The sequence below is a fragment of the Delphinapterus leucas genome, chromosome 13, assembly GCF_059928025.1.
Source record: "Delphinapterus leucas isolate spDelLeu-1000000601 "Yukka" chromosome 13, BTC_Dleu_Yukka2, whole genome shotgun sequence".
NCBI classification, from domain to species: Eukaryota; Metazoa; Chordata; class Mammalia; order Artiodactyla; family Monodontidae; genus Delphinapterus; species Delphinapterus leucas.
The window spans coordinates 36,954,781-36,979,930 of NC_143141.1; the positions used below are offsets into that span (position 1 = coordinate 36,954,781).

General features: G+C 43.6%; 1 long non-coding RNA gene across 1 annotated transcript in view; it reads left to right on the top strand.

Annotated features, from left to right (window-relative positions):
- The first annotated feature begins 12,496 nt into the window (after positions 1-12,496).
- Positions 12,497-25,150, top strand: part of LOC149747730 (uncharacterized) — a 39,672-nt gene continuing 27,018 nt past the window's right edge. The window contains exon 1 of the long non-coding RNA XR_016395424.1: positions 12,497-13,886. This is a non-coding gene — a long non-coding RNA (uncharacterized LOC149747730). The remainder of the gene's footprint in view (positions 13,887-25,150) is intronic.

Here is a 25,150-nt window from a genome sequence, read left to right on the forward strand (position 1 = left end):
ATCACAGAAATATATGCATGTCCCTTAAAATCAAGCAGTACAAAGATAGAAAACATGGGTCTTCTGTACCTCCCCTCCAAGTTCTGTTCAGGTTCCCCAGAAGTAGTCACTTTCTAGTTGGAATTTCAGTGTTTATGGAAAGAGGATCCTGCAGGGAAATGCCCTGATCTCCCCACAGAACCCCAGCAGGCACAGTGCCGGAGACACCAGCACTGTCAACGCACCATTGGGGAGGTTGTGTGAAAGTCTGAACGCACAGCAGTTGGACCATGGACTTCCCCGAGGCCACCTCACCCATCCGTCACAGCCAGGCAACTCCTCCTTGCTACATTTCTTCTCACACTACCCTCTCCTTCATCCACCCTCCACAGAAGTTCAGAGGTTTAAGCTCTGGCAAAAAGGAATCTGAGGGACTTTGGAGTCTGAAATGCTGGGTACAGCAGAAGGCAGAGGTGAGGCTTGGGCTGAAAGATAGAGTGTTCTGTGAATGTCTACATGCTGAACTGTGCCACCCTCAGGCCCTCTCTCTGACTTGCTATCAGAATTATCAAAGCTAGAGGTGGCCTAGCAAAGGAAACAATCAACAGGGCGGGGAGACAACCTATGGAATAAGAGAAAATATTTGCAAACCACCTATCTGATAAGGGGCTAATATCCAAAATATATAAAGAACTTGTACAACCCAATAGCAAAAACAACAAACAAACAAACCTCCCCCAAACAATCTGATTAAAAAATGGGCAGTGGACTTGAATAAACATTTTCCAAAGAAGACATATAAATGGCCAACAGGTACATTAAAAGGAGTAAAGTAAGTCAGAAAGAGAAAAACAAATATTGTATATAACACATATGTGGAATCCAGAAAAATGGTACAGATTAACCTATTTGCAGGGCAAGAATAGAGACACAGATGTAGAGAACAGACGTGTGGACACAGGGCGGGAAGGAGAGGGTGGGATAAACTGGGAGATTGGGATTGACACATGTGCACTGCCATGTGTAAAACAGCGAGTGGGAACCTGCTGTGTAGTGCAGGGAGCACAGCTTGGTGCTCTGTAGTGACCTAGAGAGGTGGGAGGGAGTTCCAGGAGGGAGGGGATATACGTATACATTTAGCTGATTCACTTCATTGTACAGCAGAAACTACAACATTGTAACATTGTAAAGCAACTATACCCCAATTAAAAAAAAAAGAGGCTAAACATCACTAATAATCAGAGAAATGCAAACAAAGACCATTATGAGATACCACCTCATACCTGTTAGGATGGCTATTATCGAAAAGACGAGAGACAAGTGTTGGTGAGCATGTAGAGCAATGGGAACCTTAGGGCACTGGTGGTGGGAGTTTGAATTGGTTCAGCCACTATGGAAAATGGTATTGAAGTTCCAAAAAAAATTAAAAGTAGAACTACCATACAATCCAGCAGTTCCACTTCTGGGTATTTATCCAAATGAAATGAAAACACTATCTCAAAGAGACATCTACACCTCCATGTCCATTGCAGCATTATTTGCAATAGCCAAGATATGGAAACAACCCAAGTGTCCATCAATAGATGAAATGGGAAAAGAAAATGTGGTAAATATATACAATGGCATATTACTCAGCCATGAAAAGGAAGGCAGCGCTGTCATTTGTGACAATATGAATGGACCTTGAGGGCATTTTTCTAAGTAAAATATGTCAGAGAAAGAAGGATGAATACTGTATGATCTGACACGTGGAAAGTAAAAAAGTTGAACTCATAGAAACAGAGAGTAGAATGGAAGTGGGGGAAATGGAGAGATGTTGGTCAAAAGGGTACAAACTTCCATTTGTAGGATGAATAAGTTCTGGGGATCTACTGCACAGCATGGTGACTATAGTTAACAATACTGTATTATTTACTTGAAGGTTGCTGGGAGAATAAATAAATCTTAAATGTTCTCACCACACACACACACACACACTCAAGTAATTATGTGAGGTGGTAGATGTGTTAACTAACCTTATTATGGTAATCATTTTGCAGTATACCTGTAGCAAATCATGACACTGTATACTTTAAACTCAGACAATGTTATATGTCAATTGTATCTCAATAAAGCTGGGGAAAAGTTAAAAAAAATAAAAGAATGCTACAAGAAGATCAGAATATTTTTATCTAGAGAAGCTAAATGTCCCCAAGGAGAGACCCAGATACCAGTGTTTGGAGGACCCTAGTGAAAAGGCCAGCTGTCATCTGATTACCCTCCAGTGATCTCCAGCTGTCAGCTAGTCCCACCCTCCTATACTGCACCTCCAACAGGCTTTCGGTTGCCTCACACTTAAATATAAATGGACAGCCAAGGATCATGAGCCATTTGAGAGAGTCTGCCAACACGAAAGATAGATGCTGTAGTAGATTGATTTTGTTACTCATCCCAATTAATGTTCTCCCTGTCTTCATGTCTTTTGCCCTGTGAATCCCGCTACTAGTCTGCCAGAGAAATGTGAGAGGCACATGCAGAAGAGCCAAGACCTCCAAATCCAGGCCATTCTAGACCAGTCAAATCCCAGTAGTCCTGCCAGACAAACACAGGTGTGTGAATATGCCCAGCCAAGATCAGCCAAGCCTGACCCAGATGACTCATAGACCAAGCACTGCCGTCTCTGAGGAAAACAAAATTCTATGGCATCAAATATGTAATTTATTAGTGTGGATGAATACATCCCCTGCCTTCCCTTCTGCACCACCCAGCCCCATCCCCTTACTGCTTGAGGTTTAAGAACACCTCTTCTGCAGGTGTGATGCTCTGGGCCCCATCCTAAGGAGAAGAGGAGGCCATGGACAGAAGCAAGGAAAACCAGACGCCAGACAGGCCTTGCTGGACACAGCTTCATCCTCTGGCTGCTGGTGCTGCTTGATGATGATCTCATCTGGCCTATGGCTCCTCGGTATTTCTGTCCTTGGGTTGGTGAAAAGTCCCGGGATGCCAAGTAAAACTGGATCCTAAACTCAAGTCTTGGCCTAGGGAAACCCTTAGGCTTGTCTGTAAAGCTGGAGGTGGAGGAAACTGTGAAGTGGGTAAAATCATCTACCACACCAGCCCTAGGCTATTCCTTTCCATGGCCTGCCCTCCCTCTCTCTCTTCCTCCTCCCTCCTTCCCTCCCTCCCTCGCTCCCTCCCTTCTTTCCTTCCTTCCTTCCTTCCCTCCCTATACCCAAGGTATATACAACTCTCTCCTTCCACCAGTCTCATTTCAGGAAAGAATCTGCTTAAACTCAGGAAACATTTAAATGTTGCCTTTCTCAGTATATCTTACAATTCAAGTCTTGTTTCTAACCAGGATACAAGATTTTTACTGTTTGGAAAGAATTTTCTCCAGAAGGTGGAAATCCTTTTGAAGGGGATGGGGTTTTGTGTGTTTCAATGATCTTGAAATGCTAACCTGTGGCTGAAGCCCAGTCCTGGCACTTTTCTTTTGCCAGAAACATTCTAGAGCCCCCTGGGGACCGAAGAGAAAGTAAATAAGGAAACCTCCTAGCAAATGCACATTGTATTTTGTAATTTGTACTCTTTCCCTGCTGATATGCAAACAGCACTCACAGCCACGCACTGTTACCTGAGTAACAATCCTTGAGTTGGCATTTTAGGATCAAACGGGGTTCACGGAATAATTTTTTCTTTCCTGGGCCATTGCCAGCTTTCTGAGGGATGTCTTCCTCTTTTTGATGCTAAAATAGAACTTACTGCCTCCTGGGGTGATGAAGTCTAATAAATCAGTAGTCACTACAGTTAAAGCAAAGGGAGAGCTGAGGTAATTGTCTGGATAATTTGGACAAAACAACCAACTATCCTCAATGGGTTGCAAAGTTTGGAGTTACCCAAATAGAACAATACACCGAATCTGCTCAGTCCTTTTTAGCTTCTAGGAAAGGAAAGCACCTTTTCTTTGGGGGATACTCAAATGGACTTCAGCAAGCTTTCTTGGTTGTCCCCATTCACCTCCTTGGGAGTATGGCACAGAGGAACCCCATGAATGTAATAACAGTGGTGGACGTTTACTGGTGTGTGTTCTAGGCACTGTTAAGCATTTTAAATAGATCTCATTTAGATGTCATCACAATGAGCCTATTACGATCCCCACTTAGCAGCTGTTGGACATAAGGCCAACAGAGCTTAAAGGGACTTGGGTGAGGCTCACAGCTGGTAAGTCGCAGAGCTGAGTCAGCCAGTCTGACTCCAAATCCTATCCTTGTCAACTTGAAACCTCTTGGTGGGATTATGCTCTGAGGATACAGACATGCAGAGGAATTGTGATCGGATCAAGGGAACCTGGTTCCTTAGTGGAAGAGGCGGTATATGCAAAACACCACTATCTAGCTGGATGGTATAAGGTAAGAAATGTCCCTCTCTTGGCCTCAGATTCCTCGGGGCAAATCAAAGGGTTGACCGGGATAATTTGTAAGTCCATCTCAGGTCTCACCTATGATTTTTAAAGTGGTCTGTGTCTGTGATCTTCAGTGTTCATTTCCTGAGCTCTCATTGGAGCTCAGCCCTAGCACTATTTGAGCCCTGGTGTTCTTGTAAAGAGGGATGAATTAATGGTCAAGATATCTTGCGGTAACAAATGGCCTTCAAATCTCAGTGCCATAAACAACCCAGCGTTTGTTATATCTCGTGTGTTTTGGTGTCCATTTCGGGTGTCCAGGGACGCAGTGGTCCCCCAGAATCCAGACTGGTGGGGCAGCTACCATCTCTAATGTTGAGGGGCACTCTGCCTGAGGGAAAGAAAGCTCTGGAAGGTATTGTGCTGGAAATTAAATACTCTGGCCCAGAAAATGGCATATGCCTCGGTCTCTCCTGACTCACTAACCAGAACTAGTCCCATGGGCCCATCCAACCATAGCGGGTAGAATGTACACTCTTAACCATGTGCCCCAAGGGCAGACAACTGGAAATATTTGGAGAACAGCATTAACGACCACCTACAGTACGAATGCCACAATGTCCCTTTAGAATCCTGCATGACTGGGGAGGCTAGCAAAGTCAGGCAGGCAGGGCTGCTAATATTGCACTGTGGTCAGAGGGACAGGTCGGACAAGAGAATGTTTCCTTTTCAATGAGATAATGGATACTGTGCTGGGTGGGGGGTGGTGGCCATGGGGGGTAAAGAGAGGTCACTCAAAGCCAGGTTTTCTCTAGGGTGAACTTGATCACATTCCTTCCTTTACTGTTTCTTGTAACTCACTAATTAAGATAAGTAAAAATGTTACCATGAGCTAAAGTCAACATCAATTCAAAGTCCCATATATATTTCACATGAAAACACATGGTCTTCAAACATGTGTGATTTTCATCAGACCTCCTCATCTGCTTGTCATTTAAGGTTCAGACCATTTTCCATATTTCTATCAAATGCTGCCTGCTGTAGATGAAAGCCTGGCAAATAACTGTGCAAAAGAAACTTTCTGAAGTTATAAATAATCAAATACCCATGGGGGGGGTTGACCTCATATACAATAATACACAGAGTAATGATCAGAGCTCAGAGGGAAACGGAGCTCAGTGATGGCCTTCTCTAGTAAGGAGGTGGCTGCAGCTTTGCTTACAGTAACATGAGTGTCATTTCCCTGATCCCCTCATCCTCTGGCAGGAATAGGACAGAATGGAGCTATGGAGAGAGCCGGGAAAGTAGTTGGAACATGGTTGGGACAGTGGTGGACCGGTAAGTGTCTAGCAATCAGCTCTCTGGTGAAAAAAGCTCTGATTTGTAGTGTTTGCCAATTTCCATGGTGTAAATACCCTCACTATGGCTGGATTTCAAGGTACCCATGTGATGTCACTGACCATGGATTTGGGAAGAAATATATAATTGGCCCATGTAAGTCAGTACCACCTGGGTCCTCCGCATCACTGAATAGAGAAACTGGGATGGTTGCCTGTTTCCTGTCCTCTTCTCACCTCTAGTCCCAAAATATGTTAGGAGCTTAGGTGGCAGGAACCGTTCAGAGGAAGACAATGACAAGAGGGAGGCAGATCTAGTGCTGGGAAACACTGGTGACTCCCATATTGTATTAGTTTCCTAGGTCAGTAGCAAACTGGGTGGCTTAGAACAACAGAAATGTATGCTTTCACAGTTCTGGAGTCCAGAAGTCTAAAATCAAGGTGTTGACAGGGTTGTGTAGGGGAGGAAAACTTCTCCCTTATTCTTTTCTAGGTTCTTGGCCTAATAATTAAATTGGTGTAAGACAGATTAACAGGAGAAAAGCAAATTTAATTTTGTAGACATGGGAATCCTAAATATATGGGACTCTCAGTCAGGCAAGTGAGGCTTATATACCATCCTGAGATAAGAAGAAGGGGCAAGGGGTCTAGGACTTCAAAGGGGAGGAAAAGAGCTCACAGGAAGATGGAAAGAGCAATGTTTGGAAAACAACGTTTGCCATGCCATGCAGATAAGTCTTTCTGATGTAAAAAGTTATCTCTGGGGCTTCCCTGGTGGCTCAGTGGTTGAGAGTCTGACTGCCGATGCAGGGTACACGGGTTTGTGCCCCGGTCCGGGAAGATCCCACATGCTGTGGAGCGGCTGGGCCCGTGAGCCATGGCCGCTGAGCCTGCGCGTCCGGAGCCTGTGCTCCGTAACGGGAGAGGCCACAACAGAGAGAGGCCCGCGTACCGCAAAAAAAAAAAAAGAAAAAAGAAAAAAGTTATCTCTGGTAATAGTGTTCTTCCTGGTATAGGCCCCATATGTAAATTCTTTTAGGCAGTTAAAGGAAAGGTAAAAAGCCCTTCTTGAGTCTGTTGGGCCATGACTGTGTTCAGCTCAAAGTAATTCACAGGCCCAAGTGGCACATTCTGGGCAGCCTGCCCTGAACCCCATCAGCTGGTTCCTTCTGGAGTCTCTAAGCGAGGAACCACCCCGCATTTCTCCTAGCTTCTGGTGATCACCAGCAATCCGTGTCACTTCTTGGCTTGTAGACATATTCCAATCTCTACTTCTATCTTCACATGCCCTTCTCTGTGTGTCTCTCTGTGTGTCTTCTCCTCTTCTTATAAGTACACCTGTCATTTAGGGACACCCACCCTAATTCTAAGGTGATTTCGCCTTGAGAGCCATAACTAATTACTTCTGCAAAGACCCTATTTCCAAATAAGGTCACATACTGAGATTCTTGGTGGACAAGAATGTCTGGGAGACACGATTCAACTCACTGCTCATATATACACACAGCACAGAAAGGATTAGAGAGAAGGGAAGGCAGGACCAGAGCTGGCGACCTGGCCCTAACACTTCCCCCTGACTTCCCAGAGCATCCTTCAGGCTGTGATCTGCTTCCTGATTTATGATGGCAGGTCAGGAGGGGAAGTGGTCTAGGACGGCTGGGTCGCCTTCCCACTTAGTCATGCTCCGCACCTCCAAACCCAGGTGGGTGAGGAGTAGAGTGACCTTGGCCTAAGGTTCTTATAAAGCTGTGTTTGGGCAGTTGTCTCCTTGTATCATCTTCCATCTTCTCTGAAGAGAAATTTTGGCAAAAATAGCACAAACCTTCAGAGATCTGTTCTTTAACTAGTATCATACACCCTATCTGGTAGAATAGGCCCTTAATTGATACTGCTGAATGAAGGAATACAGTCAAGGGCTGCTTAAAATGGGCCTTCTCTGGAAGAAAACAGATGAGCTCTCAAGTTCAAAAATATCTTTTCAATCTAAAAGACATATTCTGGCCCATTAGGTCAGTGGAAGACAGTGACAGAGGATCAAGTGTCAAAGGCCCCAGGGACCTTAAGTAGGGCTTTCCTTGGCCCTGTAATAGGAGCCAAGAACTACCCCTCCCCACAGCCCTGATGAGAAAGCCAGCTTGCCTGGGCCTCAGAGGGCAGGGGGAGGTCACTGAGACTCCCTCAGTGGCAACTTTAAACCACATCTTGTGGGTCCCTTCAGTTTCATCCCTCACACTCCTCTCTCAGCCTGGAATGCAGAGGAAGGGAGTGGAGGGATCAGATTTCCAGGAAAGAATCTGCCTTCTGAGTTTCTGTGCTTTAGCCGAGAGCTCACACCTAGGGAAGCTCCATGGTTTGGGGCATCTGATACACCAATGAGATTTTCACATCTCAGGCCCAAATTCCTCATCTCCACTCACCATGCTTGAGATGAATTGAATTTATGTGCCATGGCTTAAGAGTTCATAACAAACACCTTTCTCTCAGGCACCTTGCCCTCTGTTCCAGCTCATTCTACTCCCCCAAGGTTGCTCTTTCTCCTGGGCCTCAGGTATGCAGTCATTTGGCTGGTTGAGCCCTGTGATCACATGAAACAATGACCACATAAAACATACCTCAATTTAGAGATAAGCACTGATGCATGCCCTGCAGCTGAGATTAAAATCTGTCCCATAAATCTCTTTACAATGCTGCATGCATATTCCACACATTATGATGAGAAGTGAGCTAGTAAATAAATAGCTGAGGAAAAAAATTCTCACAAAATACCATATGATTAAGAGGCTTTATCTCATTTTGCTAGAAACTAGGAGGGGGTAAGATTTGTCTGTGATGTCAATTCCTCCTCTCACTATGGCATTGCATGGAAGGTTTGACTTTCATCACACAGTTTAAGAGCCTACTGTGTGATATGTGCTGGGGATATACATAGGATTAACTTGCAATTTAAAGATACAATTGAGAAGGTAATGAAATTTGAAAACATATCAATTTGAGATCTAGTTATTAAAATTCTCTCTCTCTGTGTCTGTATGTGTTTTGGAGTTTAGTGTAACATTGCTTAGAGGCATTTGACACACTTTTTCATATATAGTGGAATATTATAAGCCCCTAAGATTCAAAATAAATAATAATGGAATGAGACAACCATTTCCATGATCTTTATGCCTCTACCATGATGATAGGTTTTCTGGAAAAAGGATTTAAGGGCTCACTCCTGCTCCTTGGGCTGTTAGTAAACCTGGACCATCTGCCGGTCTGAATCTTGGTGCTGCCCTTTTCTCTCATCCAAGGTAACGAGGAGTGTGCGTATGTGCGTATGTTTGCTACATGTGCACAACTGGGTGTGTTTGTGCGAGTATGAAGGGAGTTGGCTGGGAGCCACAGAATTTACAGAGGAAAACTAGATGTCATGAGAGTACATTCTGAGATGGCAAGTCAACTTTCTTTGTCCTCAGGAATTCCTAGTTGCAAATGAACTTGGAGTTGAAGAGCCATTACATTTGTAGGATTAGATCATTGAGATGCTCCTATGTGTAAGGAAAGTGCCCTTCTGGCATGATGACTGGGTCGTGAGGTTGTGGCCTTAGACTAAGGGGAAGACAGACTGGAGTAAAAGGGAAAACCCGCCCCGTGCACTGAGCTAAGGTTGGAATGGAATGGGGATGAGTAGTGGAGGAAAGCAGACTTAAGGGTCTCTGTTTCTCTCACTTCTTTGGTCCCCATCTTCTGTGCTCAGAGAAGCATGATGTAGAAGGAGAACACTGGGCTAGTGGGCTGGTAGTGGTGTGTGTGTGTGTGTGTGTGTGTGAGAAAGAGAGAGAGAGAGAGAGAGACAGAGAGAGACAGAGAGAGAGAGAGAGAGAGAGAGAGAAAAAGAGGTCCCAGACCTCCATCATGACTTGGGAGGTCTGGTGAGGAGGAAGCTAGGCAACAGAAGAAGGATAGATTGAAAGACCGGAGGCCAGGTTACCATGATCTGACTGGGGCTTGCGAGGAGCCCAGAAGGACCCATCTACCTGGTGAGGGCATGGAGGAGGGCTGAGAGGGTCTGTTGATGTGCTGGATGCCTGTGGTCAGAGTGAAGAGGCTGCAGTAGGCAGGGACCACACACTCCAGTGGTGAATGCCATCATGTTGGCCTCAAGTGATAATGCTCCCTCTCCCCGTTCCCCAAGAAGTAAGCACACCACTGTCATTACCACTTCTACTGTCACTACTCTAGGGAACAGATCTGCTCTGGGTGATACGCAGCTGGGACCAGGGATAATCCAGAGAACTTTCTCCCTTGCTGGCAAGAGGAGAAAATGATCCCTTCATACATTAAGACGACATCTTAGGGAAAAGAAGGGGAGATGAAATCCAAGAGACCAAAATTCATCTAAATAGGGAATTCTATTTTGAAAAGATTAAGTGTCTAAGGGGACATTTTCTAAGGGATGGAACAGAAATACAGTTGACCCGTGAACAATGCAGAGGTTAGGGACGCTGATCCCACACAGACAGTCGAAAATTCAAGTCTAATTTTTGACTCCTCCCAAAGTGAACTACTAATAGCCTACTTTTGACCAGAAGCCTTACCATAACATACACAGTTGATTAACATATATATTTTTGTGTTACATGTATACCTACATATATTTATGCATTCATGCCATTTCTTAATTTTTTTCTTTTTAATTTTCATAGGTAAGACATCATTTATTTCATCTTTCTTTTTTCATCTTTATTGGAGTATAATTGCTTTACAATGGTGTGTTAGTTTCTGCTTCATAACAAAGTGAATCAGTTACACATATACATATGTTCCCATATCTCTTCCCTCTTGCGTCTCCCTCCCTCCCACCCTCCCTACCCCACGCCTCCAGGCGGTCTCCCACCAACAGTGAAAGAGGGTTCCCTTTTCTCCACACCCTCTCCAGCATTTATTGTTTCTAGATTTTTTGATGATGGCCATTCTGACTGGTGTGAGATGATATCTCATTGTAGTTTTGATTTGCATTTCTCTAATGATTAACGATGTTGAGCATTCTTTCATGTGTTTGTTGGCAGTCTGTATATCTTCTTTGGAGAAATGTCTATTTAGGTCTTCTGCCCATTTTTGGATTGGGTTGTTTTTTTGTTATTGAGCTGCATGAGCTGCTTATAAATTTTGGAGATTAATCCTCTGTCAGTTGCTTCATTTGCAAATATTTTCTCCCATTCTGAGGGTTGTCTTTTGGTCTTGTTTATGGTTTCCTTTGCTGTGCAAAAGCTTTGAAGTTTCATTAGGTCCCATTTGTTTATTTTGTTTTTATTTCCATTTCTCTAGGAGGTGGGTCAAAAAAGATCTTGCTGTGCTTTATGTCACAGAGTGTTCTGCCTATGTTTTCCTCTAAGAGTTTGATAGTTTCTGGCCTTACATTTAGGTCTTTAATCCATTTTGAGCTTATTTTTGTGTATGGTGTTAGGGAGTGATCTAATCTCATACTTTTCCATGTACCTGTCCAGTTTTCCCAGCACCACTTATTGAAGAGGCTGTCCTTTCTCCACTGTACATTCCTGCCTCCTTTATCAAAGATAAGGTGACCATATGTGTGTGAGTTTATCTCTGGGCTTTCTATCCTGTTCCATTGATCTATCTTTCTGTTTTTGTGCCAGTACCATACTGTCTTGATTACTGTAGCTTTGTAGTATAGTCTGAAGTCAGGGAGCCTGCTTCCTCCAGCTCCGTTTTTCGTTCTCAAGATTGCTTTGGCTATTCGGGGTCTTTTGTGTTTCTCCTTCATCACTTTAAATATGTCCTGCCAGTCCCTTCTGGCTTGCAGAGTTTCTGCTGAAAGATCAGCTGTTAACCTTATGGGGATTCCCTTGTGTGTTATTTGTTGTTTTTCCCTTGCTGCTTTTAATATGTTTTCTGTGTATGTAATTTTTGACAGTTTGATTAATATGTGTCTTGGCATATTTCTCCTTGGATTTATCCTGTATGGGACTCTCTGTGCTTCCTGGACTTGATTAACTATTTCCTTTCCCATATTAGGGAAGTTTTCAACTATAATCTCTTCAAATATTTTCTCAGTCCCTTTCTTTTTCTCTTCTTCTTCTGGAACCCCTATAATTCGAATGTTGGTGCATTTCATGTTGTCCCAGAGGTCTCTGAGACTGTCCTCAGTTCTTTTCATTATTTTTTCTTTATTCTGCTCTGCAGTAGTTATTTCCACTATTTTATCTTCCAGGTCACTTATCCGTTCTTCTGCCTCAGTTATTCTGCTATTGATCCCATCTAGAGTATTTTTAATTTCATTTATTGTGTTGTTCATTGTTGTTTGTTTCATCTTTAGTTATTCTAGGTCCTTGTTAAATGTTTCTTGCATTTTGTCTATTCTATTTCCAAGATTTTGGATCATCTTTACTATCATTATTCTGAATTCTTTTTCAGGTAGACTGCCTATTTCCTCTTCATTTGTTAGGTCTGGTGGGTTTTTATCTTGCTCCTTCATCTGCTGTGTGTTTTTCTGTCTTCTCATTTTGCTTATCTTACTGTGTTTGGGGTCTCCTTTTCACAGGCTGCAGGTTCGTAGTTCCCGTTGTTTTTGGTGTCTGTCCCCAATGGCTCAGGTTGGTTCAGTGGGTTGTGTAGGCTTCCTGGTGGAGGGGACTAGTGCCTGTGTTCTGGTGGATGAGGCTGGATCTTGTCTTTCTGGTGGGCAGGTCCACGTTTGGTGGTGTGTTTTGGGGTGTCTGTGGCCTTATTATGATTTTAGGCAGCCTCTCTGCTAATGGGTGGGGTTGTGTTCCTGTCTTGCTAGTTGTTTGGCATAGGATGTCCAGCACTGTAGCTTGCTTGTCATTGAGTGAAGCTGGGTGCTGGTGTTGAGATGGAGATCTCTGGGAGATTTTCGCCATTTGATATTATGTGGAGCTGGGAGGTCTCTTGTGGACCAGTGTCCTGAAGTTGGCTCTCCCACCTCAGAGGCACAGCACTGACTCCTGGCTGGAGCACCAAGAGCCTTTCATCCACACGGCTCAGAATAAAAGGGAGAAAAAGTAGAAAGAAAGAATTAGTAGAAGTAGAAAGAAAGAAAGAACGAAAGAAAGAAAGAAAGAAAGAAGGGAGGGAGGGAGAGAGGGAGGGAGGGAGGCAGGAAGGAAGGAAGGAAGGAAGGAAGGAGGGAAGGAAGGAAAAAAAGAAAGAAGATAAAGTAAAATAAAGTAAGATAAAATATAATAAAGTTATTAAAATAAAAAATAATTATTAAGAGGAAAAAAATTTAAAAAAAAAAGTACGGATAGAACCCTAGGACAAATGGTGGAAGCAAAGCTATACAGACAAAATCTCACACAGAAGCATACACATACACACTCACAAAAAGAGGAAAAGGGGAAAAAATCATAAATCTTGCTCTCAAAGCCCACCTCCTTAATTCGGGATGATTCGTTGTGTATTCATGTATTCCACAGATGCAGGGTACATCAAGTTGATTGTGCAGCTTTAATCCGCTGCTTCTGAGGCTGCTGGGAGAGATTTCCCTTTCTCTTCTTTGTTCGCACAGCTCCCGGGGCCTCAGCTTTGGATTGGGCCCCGCCTCTGCGTGTAGATCGCCTGAGGGCGTCTGTTCTTCGCTCAGACAGGACGGGGTTAAAGGAGCCGCTGCTTCGGGGTCTCTGGCTCACTCAGGCCGGGGGAGGGAGGGGCACGGAGTGCGGGGCGGGCCTGCGGCGGCAGAGGCCGGCGTGACGTGGCACCAGCCTGAGGCGCGCCGTGCATTCTTCCGCGGGAGTTGTCCCTGGATCCCGGGACCCTGGCAGTGGCGGGCTGCACAGGCTTCCCGGAAGCGGGGTGTGGATAGTGACCTGTGCTCGCACACAGGCTTCTTGGTGGCGGCAGCAGCAGCCTTAGCGTCTCATGCCCGTCTCTGGTGTCCGCACTTTTAGCCGCGGCTCGCGCCCGTCTCTGGAGCTCCTTTAAGCAGCGCTCTTAATCCCCTCTCCTCGCGCACCAGGAAACAAAGAGGGAAGAAAAAGTCTCTCGCCTCTTCGGCAGGTCCAGACTTTTTCCCGGACTCCCTCCCGGCTAGCCGTGGCGCACTAACCCCCGTCAGGCTGTGTTCACGCCGCCAACCCCAGTCCTCTCCCGGCGCTCCGACCGAAGCCCAAGCCTCAACTCCAGGCCCCGTCCGCCCCGGCCGGTGAGCAGACAAGCCTCTCGGCCTGGTGAGTACTGGTCAGCACTGATCCTCTGTGCGGGAATCTCTCCTCTTTGCCCTCCGCACCCCTGTTGCTGTGCTCTCCTCCGCGGCTCTGAAGCTTTTCCCCTCCGCCACCCGCAGTCTCCACCCGCGAAGGGGCTTCCTAGTGTGTGGCAGCCTTTCCTCCTTCACAGCTCCCTCCCACTGGTGCAGGTCCCGTTCCTATCCTTTTGTCTCTGTTTATTCTTTTTTCTTTTGCCCTACCCAGGTACGTGGGGGGTTTCTTGCCTTTTGGGAGGTCTGAGGTCTTCTGCCAGCGTTCAGTAGGTGTTCTGTAGGAGTTGTTCCACGTGTAGATGTATTTCTGGTGTATCTGTGGGGAGGAAGGTGATCTCCGCGTCTTACTCTTCCGCCATCTTCCCGGAAGCTATCTCTTAATTTTTTTGATATTTCTAGGCTACGCAGTTTATCAGCAAGTCTTTTCAAATTGTAGCAAATCTCCAGAAAAATTTTCCAATATATTTAGGGAAAAAAAATCCTCATTTGCCACACAGTTCACACTTGTGTTGTTCTAGGGTCAACTATACTACTGTTTCTCAAGTTTAAGATTCCCAGCTACCTAGCTAGGAGCAGGTCCTTTTCGGGGAATAAGGAAACTTCATTTCCATGTACAACTGACTGTGATATAACAGAGCAACCCTGATACATATGGATAAAAAGAAAGTTGTGAACTTTCAAATAAAAAACTTTAATCTTAAATAAACTTAAAATAGTCATGAAGCCTTTTGAAACTTTTCAGTTGTCTTTTGAGACTTTTATAAAAAATAGCCTGGGGCTTCCCTGGTGGCTCAGTGGTTGGGAGTCCGCCTGCCGATGCAGGGGATATGGGTTCGTGCCCCGGTCCGGGAGGATCCCGCATGCCACGGAGCGGCTGGGCCCGTGAGCCATGGCCGCTGAGCCTGCGCGTCCGGAGCCTGTGCTCCTTAGCGGGAGAGGCCGCAGCAGTGAGAGGCCCGCGTACCGCAAAAAAAAAAAAAAAGCCTGGGAGTAAGTATCCTTGTCGTACCCTCCAGCTGGTATTCAGTAAGGAAAGAATAGGGGACCTGGCGCACAGCGTCCTGGCTGAACCCAGGGGGCCATGCAGATTTGGGACAGTCAGTGTCACTTGGGGACACTGGTCCAAAGACTGATGAAGAAAAAAATCCTGAGAAATTTAGTCTTCAGGGAACGTTTCCCAATGGAAGGGCTCAGAGTCTGTGGAATTCAAAGCTTCTGCAGACACTGACAGTCCTCTCTCTGGGGATGATTTCTGAGTAAGGGAGATTGGTAGTTGTGTGACCAAGACGATTTTGGTGCAGACTGTACTGGACATAGGGGAATGGCTTAGGTGACCTTCCAGGGGTCTTGTACCTAATCCATGATTCTGTAAGTAATGAGTTGACAGAAAATTGCATTCTGTATTTGGTTGGCCATCTGCTGTTTCTCCAGCGCTGGCTGATAAAGGCATGGCTATATGAGGAGAAGGTGAGCTGTAATTAATTATCTATGGCATTGATGAATTTCTTGTAAGATATTCCCCTGCTAATCCAGCCATATAGCTGCAGCCATCCCCCACTCCCAATGTTAACGGTCTATTTATGGACCCAGCTCCGTAATTAAATGTTTCATTTGCAAGAAAATGGTTCCTAGGAAAATCCAAGCTCTCTTTATGTGCCTGCAATCGACTACTGCAGACGTTACATAAGAGATTAGTCCACGTTGGCCTGCTGTTCTTAGCTTTCTGGATAATCTAATGTATTATGTTTCTGGTGTATGTAAATTACTAAATGTAATGTTCGTCAGTATACCTGCTGAATGAAGCCACATGTATTGTGGGCATAATTTTAATTATTTATATGCTATAAGAATGGAAGAAATTGGAATTACAGAAGTAGGGTTCTAAAAAATCCCTCTGGTTTTCTTTTGGGCAACAACTTAATCAGATTAAAACCGTAATCGTTTTTCAACTCTTGCCTCACACTTGTTTTGGCCACCTCTTTTGTCAGCATGTGGCTATGCCCCATAAAGGCATTTCATGTCAACCCAGAGTATTTGCCTTATTAGAAAACAGCACGTACTAGATGGCTGGGTTCAAGTCAGGGACAACATTGGGGAAGCTCAAGGTTCCCTTCTGAGCTTGGCTTTTGTTCTTGAACTAGGTCCCTGGTGACTCCTGACCCGTTTTCTTCTAGTCAAGAAGGTAGCAGCTAGGTAGGTAAGGCTGGAAAGCAGAACAGGGAAGGAGCAGAGGTGAGAGGGACCTGTGTATCTCTGGGCAAAGCAACATGAAAAGACAAAAAAACCCAGCTACTTTTATTAACTAGCTAGAGATATGGAGGACAATTTTAGTTCCAGATGGCTGATCAGGATTGAAAGGATTTGGGTGTCTATTCAAGACCTGTAGACTGTAATCAGAAATGAGTTTGTCCAGTGAGTTTTATCATATTGTGACATCTTGGTAGGACACGGAGTCTAGACTCCAAGCACCTGGATTTGAATCCTGGTCTCATGTTTTAGGTGAAGCATCAAGACCCTTCTCAGTGCCTCGATTTCCTCATGCATACAGTAGGGAGCATACTAATGCTGCTTGATTGAACTGTCAGGAAGATCTAATGGCGTGATGCATGGGAATGTGATTTATAAACACCAACGGGTGGTGCAAATGGATGTTTTTGTCCTCCCTACATCCTTCTCTTGTCCCATGACACGTGTTGCCTGGCAAGTCATGTTTTAATATTTTTGTGTCTGACATGGAGGAAAAAAATATTTTATGAGTTATTCCAGTTTCCCTAGGAGAGGAGCAGAATTCCTTGGAGAGAAAAAACTACCCTTTTCTTTGGGAATATACAAGTGGGATATTTTGTTCATAAGACAGACCCCCTGGGCCAGTCTAGATCAGACTTCTCAAATGTCCTGTGGTGAAGGACCATTTAAAATTCCAATCCATTGTGGACAGTTACTTTTGTAAAATACAAGAAAATGTAGTCTTAAAAACATGAAATAAAAGAGACATACAAAGCACAAATCCTATTTTTCTTTTATTATTAAGAGACATAAAATTACTTCAGGAGACATAAAATTACTCTGTCAAGTTGTTGTAAAACCTTAACATCTGTGCTTATCTCGTTGTGGACTGGGAACCAAAGTTCTTGGACCAACACCACTGAGTGGATTCCACTTTAAGGAACGCTGCTGTAGGTGGAAGAGATTTCAAACAAAAAGAGAACTAACCTGGTTTCCATTGAACAATCCCAGGTATTTTGTTTTTGGCAGATGAGCTAGTAAATGGGTGTAAAACTCAGAGAAGGGATATGGGGGAAGGGCCTGTTTTGATTCAAAGAGAGAGAAGGGGAAAAATGACAGCTGGCCAAAGTGTAAAGAGGAGAGTAGTAGTTAAGAAATTCCACGTGCTGGGGACGATGCATAATGACAGTTTTAACTTGTTTCCTTGTTGGGTTGTGCTAATTCCCCAACCTTCAATAGTCTGTTACACACAATGTCTGCATGTTGGTGGTGCTTGGAGATTGAGGCTGGGTCTATATCCACAGCTGGTGGACAGCAGAGAGTAAGGGGGTAGCCATAGGTCTAGCCCAGTCGGAGAGTCTAGCGCAGTCGGGGAATTCAGAGGCAGAGCTGTCCAGGAAAGTGTCAGCCTCCTCTTGAGTGTCTGTGGATGCACTGAGGTGGGCTCTGGATTTTCCATATTATGTGGGGTGGAAGCATTTGTACTTATTTGGTATTGAGAGGAAAAGGGATCCCAGAAGTTTGGAGGACAAGGCACACTCAGGTTATACTACAGATGGGAAAGAGTTCTGCTCAAATTTCCTACCAGTCTCCTGCTCATGACAAACATGGTCCTTCTTCTTTATGGAGGGAAGCGTCTTTCCTCTGGTTGGGTGTGAAGTGTGAATTGCACAGATAAATCAGAAATAGCGCTTGGAAACGTGTTCTGTCTTATTTCTTAGCACATTTTTTTTTTCTTTTTCTAGTAACTATCATTACATTTCTTGAGAATTTGTTGTGCCGGCCTTGTCATCTCAAATCCTTATGGTGGTTCTGCAGTTGTATAGGTTTTTAATATCCTGGATCTACTATTAATCGTTATTATGACCTGGACTGAGTTACTTCACCTTTCTGAGTCTCAGTTTTTTCATCTATATAATGGAGATTAAAACATTGATAGCATACTACCTGATGCATACTAAAAAAAAAAAAGGTAATAATAATGATGATAATATTAACAACAACTAACATTAAAGTGTTCTTGCTGTGTGCCAAGCACTGATTGAAGTACTTTACTTATATTATTTCGTTTAATACTCACAATAGCCCTATGAGGTTATCATCCCCATTTGACAGATGAGGACTCTGAGACTCAGAGAGGTTAAGGCACTTGCTCACGTCACATGGCCAGTAAATGATAGTCAGGTCATAACCTGGGCTGTTTGACTCTAGAGCACTTACTCTTAGTTGTCTTGCTACTATACTTGCCACTCAAGAAAGAGTTTATCATTGTTGTTATTATTATTACAGATGAAAAAACTGAGTCCCAGAGAGGCAAATAACTTGCTCAACATAGCACAGCTCTGGGCAGAGCTGAGATTGAAAGCTGCTGGCATCCTGTGCCTGTGGTTTGTTGTGTGGCTGGGTCCTGGGCATTTGGATGGATTAAATGGCCTCAGCGTGTCCAGGCAGACGGCACCAAGAGCCATGCCCTCTGCACAGTAGATGCGGATGGATGAGGGCAGGGTTCGTGACCTCTGCCATCCCCTAGAGGAGCCAAGGTCTCTGCCGTGAGTCTGAGGTATGAGGTTGGAGAGCAGACTTGTTGGAGCCCAGAACTCATCCACACCCAGCTTTGATTTACATGGGGACGTTTCCTGACTCTTGGCATTGGGAAAGGGAAATAGCAAATTTGGGGTGTTTGCTTATTTCCGCCGGTAATTTCAGCTAGGAAGGGTGAAGGCTGATGAATCACACAGCAGCTCATTAAAACATAATATCCCTTTGAAGCCCAGAGCAGCAAGTGGAGGGCTGTTTTGCAATGTTGGTGGGAGATTGGGGAGTCTCCAGCTCATCCCTTTGATGCAGTTGGATAAGGTGTCGACTCTTCAGTTGTACCTTTTGGCACAGTTGAGGCAAACTTGGGGTGTACAGAGAACTCTGGGAACACAGGGCTACTAGAGAATTCCACAGAAGGAACCCCCAGGCTGAGGCTGGGTTTAGCCCAGATCCTGTCCCCAGGCTCTCGGCTGTGCTCCCCCCAGCCCCCCTGGGGAGCTGCTACCTTCTGCCATGAGCCAAACCACCCCAGGGAGGTAGGGGGCCACAGCTGGCTGAGAACCCCTGTGGCCACCAGTGCCTCCATCTCAGGAAGACACCACAGGCCAAGGAAAACACTTGGTAAACTTAGCCTGGGCAGCTCTCAGTAACTTATTTAGGATTTAATGTTTCTTTTTAAACAGAGCACAGAAGGCTTGGAAAGCAAGCTCAGTGATTCCTGAGAGGATAGCCTAGTTCCGTGTCTTAGTCATCTTTGCTTTTGGCACCTAGAAGGTGCTCCATAGATGCCTGTTCGATTTCAGTCATCTTTTGTGGTTTTGGAAAAAAGTTGGGAAACACCCCAGCCATCCTCTGTTGGATTGCTTAGATTTTGGCGGAGGCCAAGTGTTGAAATCGTGGGTTGCTTAAGACTGATTATTCCCAATTAAACAGATAGTCAGTGAACGTTTATTGGTGAGGCATCGAGCTGGATGCTGTGGTAGGAGAAAGATGCAAGGGAGTTGGTGGAATGCAGAGTAGGAACGGCCACAACAGGAATAGAGACGAGCCAGCCGCAGTGAGAACACAGAGGACGGAATCAATTAGACTGAGAGACCAGGAACGTTGTCACAGAGAGGGGCACTGGGGGAAGAGCCTTGGAGGATGAGAGTTTGAAGGATGTTGGGTCAAGATGGGGATTTCTGGTTAGTGTCAATGACAAGAGCACAGGCTTCTAGGCACAAAGCTGCACTGGCAAGTATGCAGTGAGGCTGAACTTCTGGTCTGAAATGTCAAAATATAACTTTTTAAAACACCTAAAAAAAATTCTCATACAAACATCTGGTGAGCCCATGTCAAAGACTTATTCAACTCATTAATTAGGGAACCAGCAGAGTGGAAAATTGGTTCAAAGAAGAATTGGAGAGACCAAAGCATATATAATCAATAAAAGAAGGAAAGCTGAAAGAAGGCTGCACAGTTAGATATGAATCTGGTTAATGTTCTACAGAGCAATAAAGTTATAACCTGTGGAGCTATTTTTTCTATCAGACAGTATTCATTTGCAATTGAACTGGGCCAAAAAAATCATTTGTAGCTTGCCAATTTTATACATGTTCACCCAACTCTGTGGAACCTGGGCCAGAATCAATGGTAAAATGTAAGACAAACAAAATTTGCATTTTTCTAGAGCATCTGATGAGCCCAAAGCAGACTTTTTTCACAGTGCTCTAAAATGACTTTGAAAAGGCGTGTAATCACCTTCTTCCCTAATTTTCAAGGTTCAGATCATCTGGCTAAAAGAAAGATGTTCTGGATGGATTTGGAGGAACCTGGCGATGAACTTGGACTTGATTCTGTTAAGTTTTAGCAGAATTGACGTGATCTGTCCCAGCATATGGCAAGATTATGGGGGAACACCGAGTGGAGAGGAGAGAGAACAGAAAGAAAGCCTTGTTAGAAGGTTATGATAATAGTTCAGGCAGAAATCACGATGTGGTGGTACTGGGTTTAGAAAGGTGGAGGCTGATACAGAGATGGTGTGAAGATGAATTGATTTCATGGGAGCTGTGAGGGAGGGAGTTCAGTTCCACAGATGTTTATTGTGTATTTACTATGTGTCACTGTGATAAACACCAGCAGCTCAAAGAAGAGTAAGATGTTACTATTGTCCCCCAGGAGCTTAAGACATGAAAGATTATTCTCAGTTCCATGTGGAAAGGTCAATGGTGCTGATATGTACAGGATGAATAGGGTCAAGGTCAGATCAGGGAGGATACCCAGAGAGGGTTTTTTAAGGATCACTGAGTATTATCGGGCAAAGCAGGAGGTTGGAAGGTGCTCAAACCTTGGGTACACATTGGAATCACTGTGGTAGCCTACAAAACTCCTGAGCCTGCTCGACACCCTCAGAGATTCTGATTTCATAGAATTTCTGGGTGTGACCTACTTGCAAGGAAGGAGCTTTTAAATCTTTCCAGGTGATTCTAATGTGCAAAGTGGATAATACTTGAGATGGAAGAAACCACAGGAGCATGGGCAAAGAGGAATTACGGAGCCTGGAATGTGCTGGGAAAGAAACATAGTACTGTAGTACCTCAAAACAACAGTTGTGATGTGGGAAAAGTTGGGAGGAGAGACTGGGCTGGCTGCGATAGTGGCTGCCATGGAGAGCCTTGTCCTGTCAGTGTAGAACCACAGGTCATGCTACACATATTCTACTCTGGGAGATTTGGGGCCTGGAGCGCCATTAAGGACCTGAGATAAGGACAGAGAACTTGAGAAATTATTCTCATCCCAGCTCTGCCTTGAATTTGTTATGGGACCTCAGTTTCCTTATATGGAAAGTGAAGAGTTGAACTTGATGGCCCCTAAATTTCTTTCAGTTCAAGAATTGCAAAATTCTCCTTTTCTGTCATCAGTTTGGTTTTACTGATGCTGGGTTGTGTTGTACTTGAGACATCCATGGTCAGAACCTTAGGGAATATCTATTTAATTAGAATGACACTGTTTTTTTTTCAATTTTAATCCAAAGAGTGCTACAGACTTGTAGAAAAAAGGAAAAATTAAAACTCTACAGAAGAATATAAAGCAAAAGTTTCTCTTCTAGCATCCTGTGTTCCATTTCCCAGAGCCTCTTGGGATGGTATGTTGTGTGTATATATCAACATTTTTTTCTTTTTGTGTATAAGCATATATGTATGCACATTTAATATTGTACACAAATGGGGCCATGTTGTGTAAATTGTTCTGTAACTTGTTTTCACATTTCAATATATTTTTGACATCTTTCCATGTCTGTATTTTTTTTCAGCTTTGTCTTTTTTTTATAGTTGAAGTATAGTTGATTTACAATGTTGTGTTAATTTCTGCTGTACAGCACAGTGACTCAGTTATACATATGTATGCATTCTTTTCTATTGTGGTTTATCCCAGGACATTAAATATAGTTCTCTGTGCTATACAGTAGGACCTAGTTGTCCATCCATTCTATATGTAATAGTTTGCATCTACTAACCCCACACTCCCAGTCCATCCCTCCCCTACACACCCCTTGGCAACCACAAGTCTGTTCTCTATATCTGGGAGTCTGTTTCTGCTTTATAGATAGGTTAATTTGGGTCATATATTAGATTCCACATATAAGTGATATCATATGGTATTTGTCTTTCTCTTTCTGACTTACTTCACTTAGTATGATCATGCTAAGTGATTATCATACCATGTCTGTGAATTTAGAATGACCCCATACTTATTGCCAGTTGTGTGATACTCCATGGTATGACCCCATAATTTCCCTAACCTATGATAGCCATTTAGGTTGTGTTGGTAGTTCACTGTGTTGTAATATGTTTCAGCGAACCTTCTTGTGTATACATTTGTGTAATTTTGGAAGTTCTGTTTATTCATAGGACCAATCCTTAGACATGGAATTACTAGGTCTGTGGTTAAGTATATTGAAAATTTGGATAGGCATTAACAAATTGTCTTCCAAAATTGTACTAATTTATATGCCTAACTACAAGTTCCTCATTCCCTTATAAATGCTGTGTATTTTTCAAGTTTTAAGTTGTTTACTTTTGGAGATGGAGAATGGTATCTGTTTTAATCTGTATTTATTTCATAAGAGAGGAGTTGATTACCTTTTCATATGTTTATTGGCTATTTGGCTTTCTGTTCAAACTTCTATTCCTGTTCTTTGCTCTTATTGTTTTTTTCTTGTAATTTCTTGTAATTTGGAATGTTCTCTTTATCATACACTAAATTTCCACATACATTCGCACTTGTTTCTGGATTCTTTATTCTGTTCCAATTATCTGTCTATTCAAGCATTAATATTATACTGTTTTAATAACTGGCTTTATAATACATTTTAATATCTGGTAAGACTAAGTCATCCTCAATTACCCTTCCTATTTAGAATTTTCTCACATGTTTATTTTTTCAGGTGAACTTTAACATTATTTTATCAAATTAAGAAAAAGCTCTACTGGATGTTTTTTGTAATTGGAATTGAGTTACTAGATAAATCAGAGCTGTCATCCTTATAATAACGAATCTTCCTGTTTAAGAAGGTTTATTTTACATATTCAAATGTTTTTTGTTATTAAATGGAGTTCTCAAGTTTTCTTCATATAGGTCTTGCACATTTCTTAAGTTTATTGTTAGATATTTTATAGTTGTTTTTGTTCTTGGACAAATGATTCTTTTCCTCCCTCCATCGTATTTTGCATCTTGTTTGCATTAGGAAAGCGATTGATTTTTGTATATTCTGGAAGACTTATGAAAAGAGGCATGAAGGGGAAGAGAAGGAGAGATGTGGGGGGAAGAATCAGGAGACTGCAGTGGAAGCTAGGGGAGGATGCATTTTGAAGAGCAGGATTTCAACACTATCAAATGCTGTCAAGGTTAAGTAGGAGGGAATGGGACCTATACCAGGAGCCAGCTGAGAGAGTGATTAGGGATCGTGCAGGAAAGAGACATGCTACTCTTCCTTGTCTTTTATGTGCTACTCATTGCATTCATCAGAGAGTCCTCCACATGTGATAGAAAAATCCAGAAGCTTGGATGCCTATGTGATGTGTGTGTGTGTGTGTGTGTGCGTGCACGCACACACACATGCAGCTGGACAAGGAACACAGGTGCCAGTCTCAGAATCTGTGGGCTCACATGGGAACTGATTATCAATGGTTTCATTTATAGTGAGCATGCTTCCAACCCTAAACTGGCATGCAATGCAAATGTGAAAAAGTTAGCTTTCCCTGATGTTATAGTGGGGTCAACTGGAGCATGGATTTGCTTTCCTGGGAAGTGAGAGCAGTAGATGAATAGTAAGACAGTTTAAAAAAATCTTGTTCCAAGTGAAAATTTTTTCAAATGGCACCGGAGTTCCCCAAATGGCCATAAATCCCTGACTTGGCAGGAATCTAGCCTCTCTTTTCCTGTCCATGTTTAGCAGCCTTGCCACCAGCCATCAAGGTTCTGTTAGCACAGCAGGGTGCAGGAAGAAGGGCTGCTTGATTGGCATATGGCGTAGCTCTCTCCTTGTTGGTTTCTGTTTATCCAGCTTCATGCTTTGGCAATATGGCGAGTTTCACTGGCTGCGCTGTTAGAGAAGGGTAAAGATCTATAAATAGCATTCCACTTATGAAAAAATCCTTCCAACAACTAGACCCTGTGAGCAAGCCAATTAATTGCCAAGAAAGCTGACTTCTCTACTTGTAGGGCCTGTGGTGGTGTCCAGCTCTGAAGAAAGGAGGAGCGTTGACATGGAGGTTGATGGTCAATCCTTGGTACTTAAAGACTATAGAATAAGAATGGGATTTACCCATGATTTGGAGGAAAGGCTCTTTCACAGAATGGAACTGACTCTCAAATTCTAGGGGAGGATTTCTCAGCTTGCCAGATAAAATACAGAACACCAAGTTAAATTTGAATTTCAGATAAACAATGATTACAAATTATTCATACTTTTATTTGCTAACCCTGGTAACGCTAAGCAGCTAGTCTTTCTAAAATAGAGATGTCCATATAATATGGGAAATGGGTGAGCAAAGCTCAGCTGGACTTTACTGGGTCATCCCATAGGCTGAAGCCTCTTTGGAAAGAAGCATTAAGGACTAGATATCCTAGACATTTATTGGATTCCAATTTCTATCCATTCTTTGTGTACTGAGCCTCTCATATCCATCTTGTTGACTCCATTCCATTGCCACTAAAGGGGTTCCAACTATCAACAGCATTGACCCCAAATGTTCATGTGCTCAGTGATTTACTCTAGAGGGTGTTTACCCTTTGCAGGGAGCTCCTATGTGGCTTTCTGCTTGGTTTCTCTCTCTCTCAACACTCCCTTCACACCATACCACCCCATCCTGACCACGATCACCTGAAAATGATTCCCCAACACCACTTTGTCATGTCCTATGGTGACGTGCTGCCAGTTAAGCCCACCCACATATAGAACTTGAACACCATCTGTATGTGGCCCAG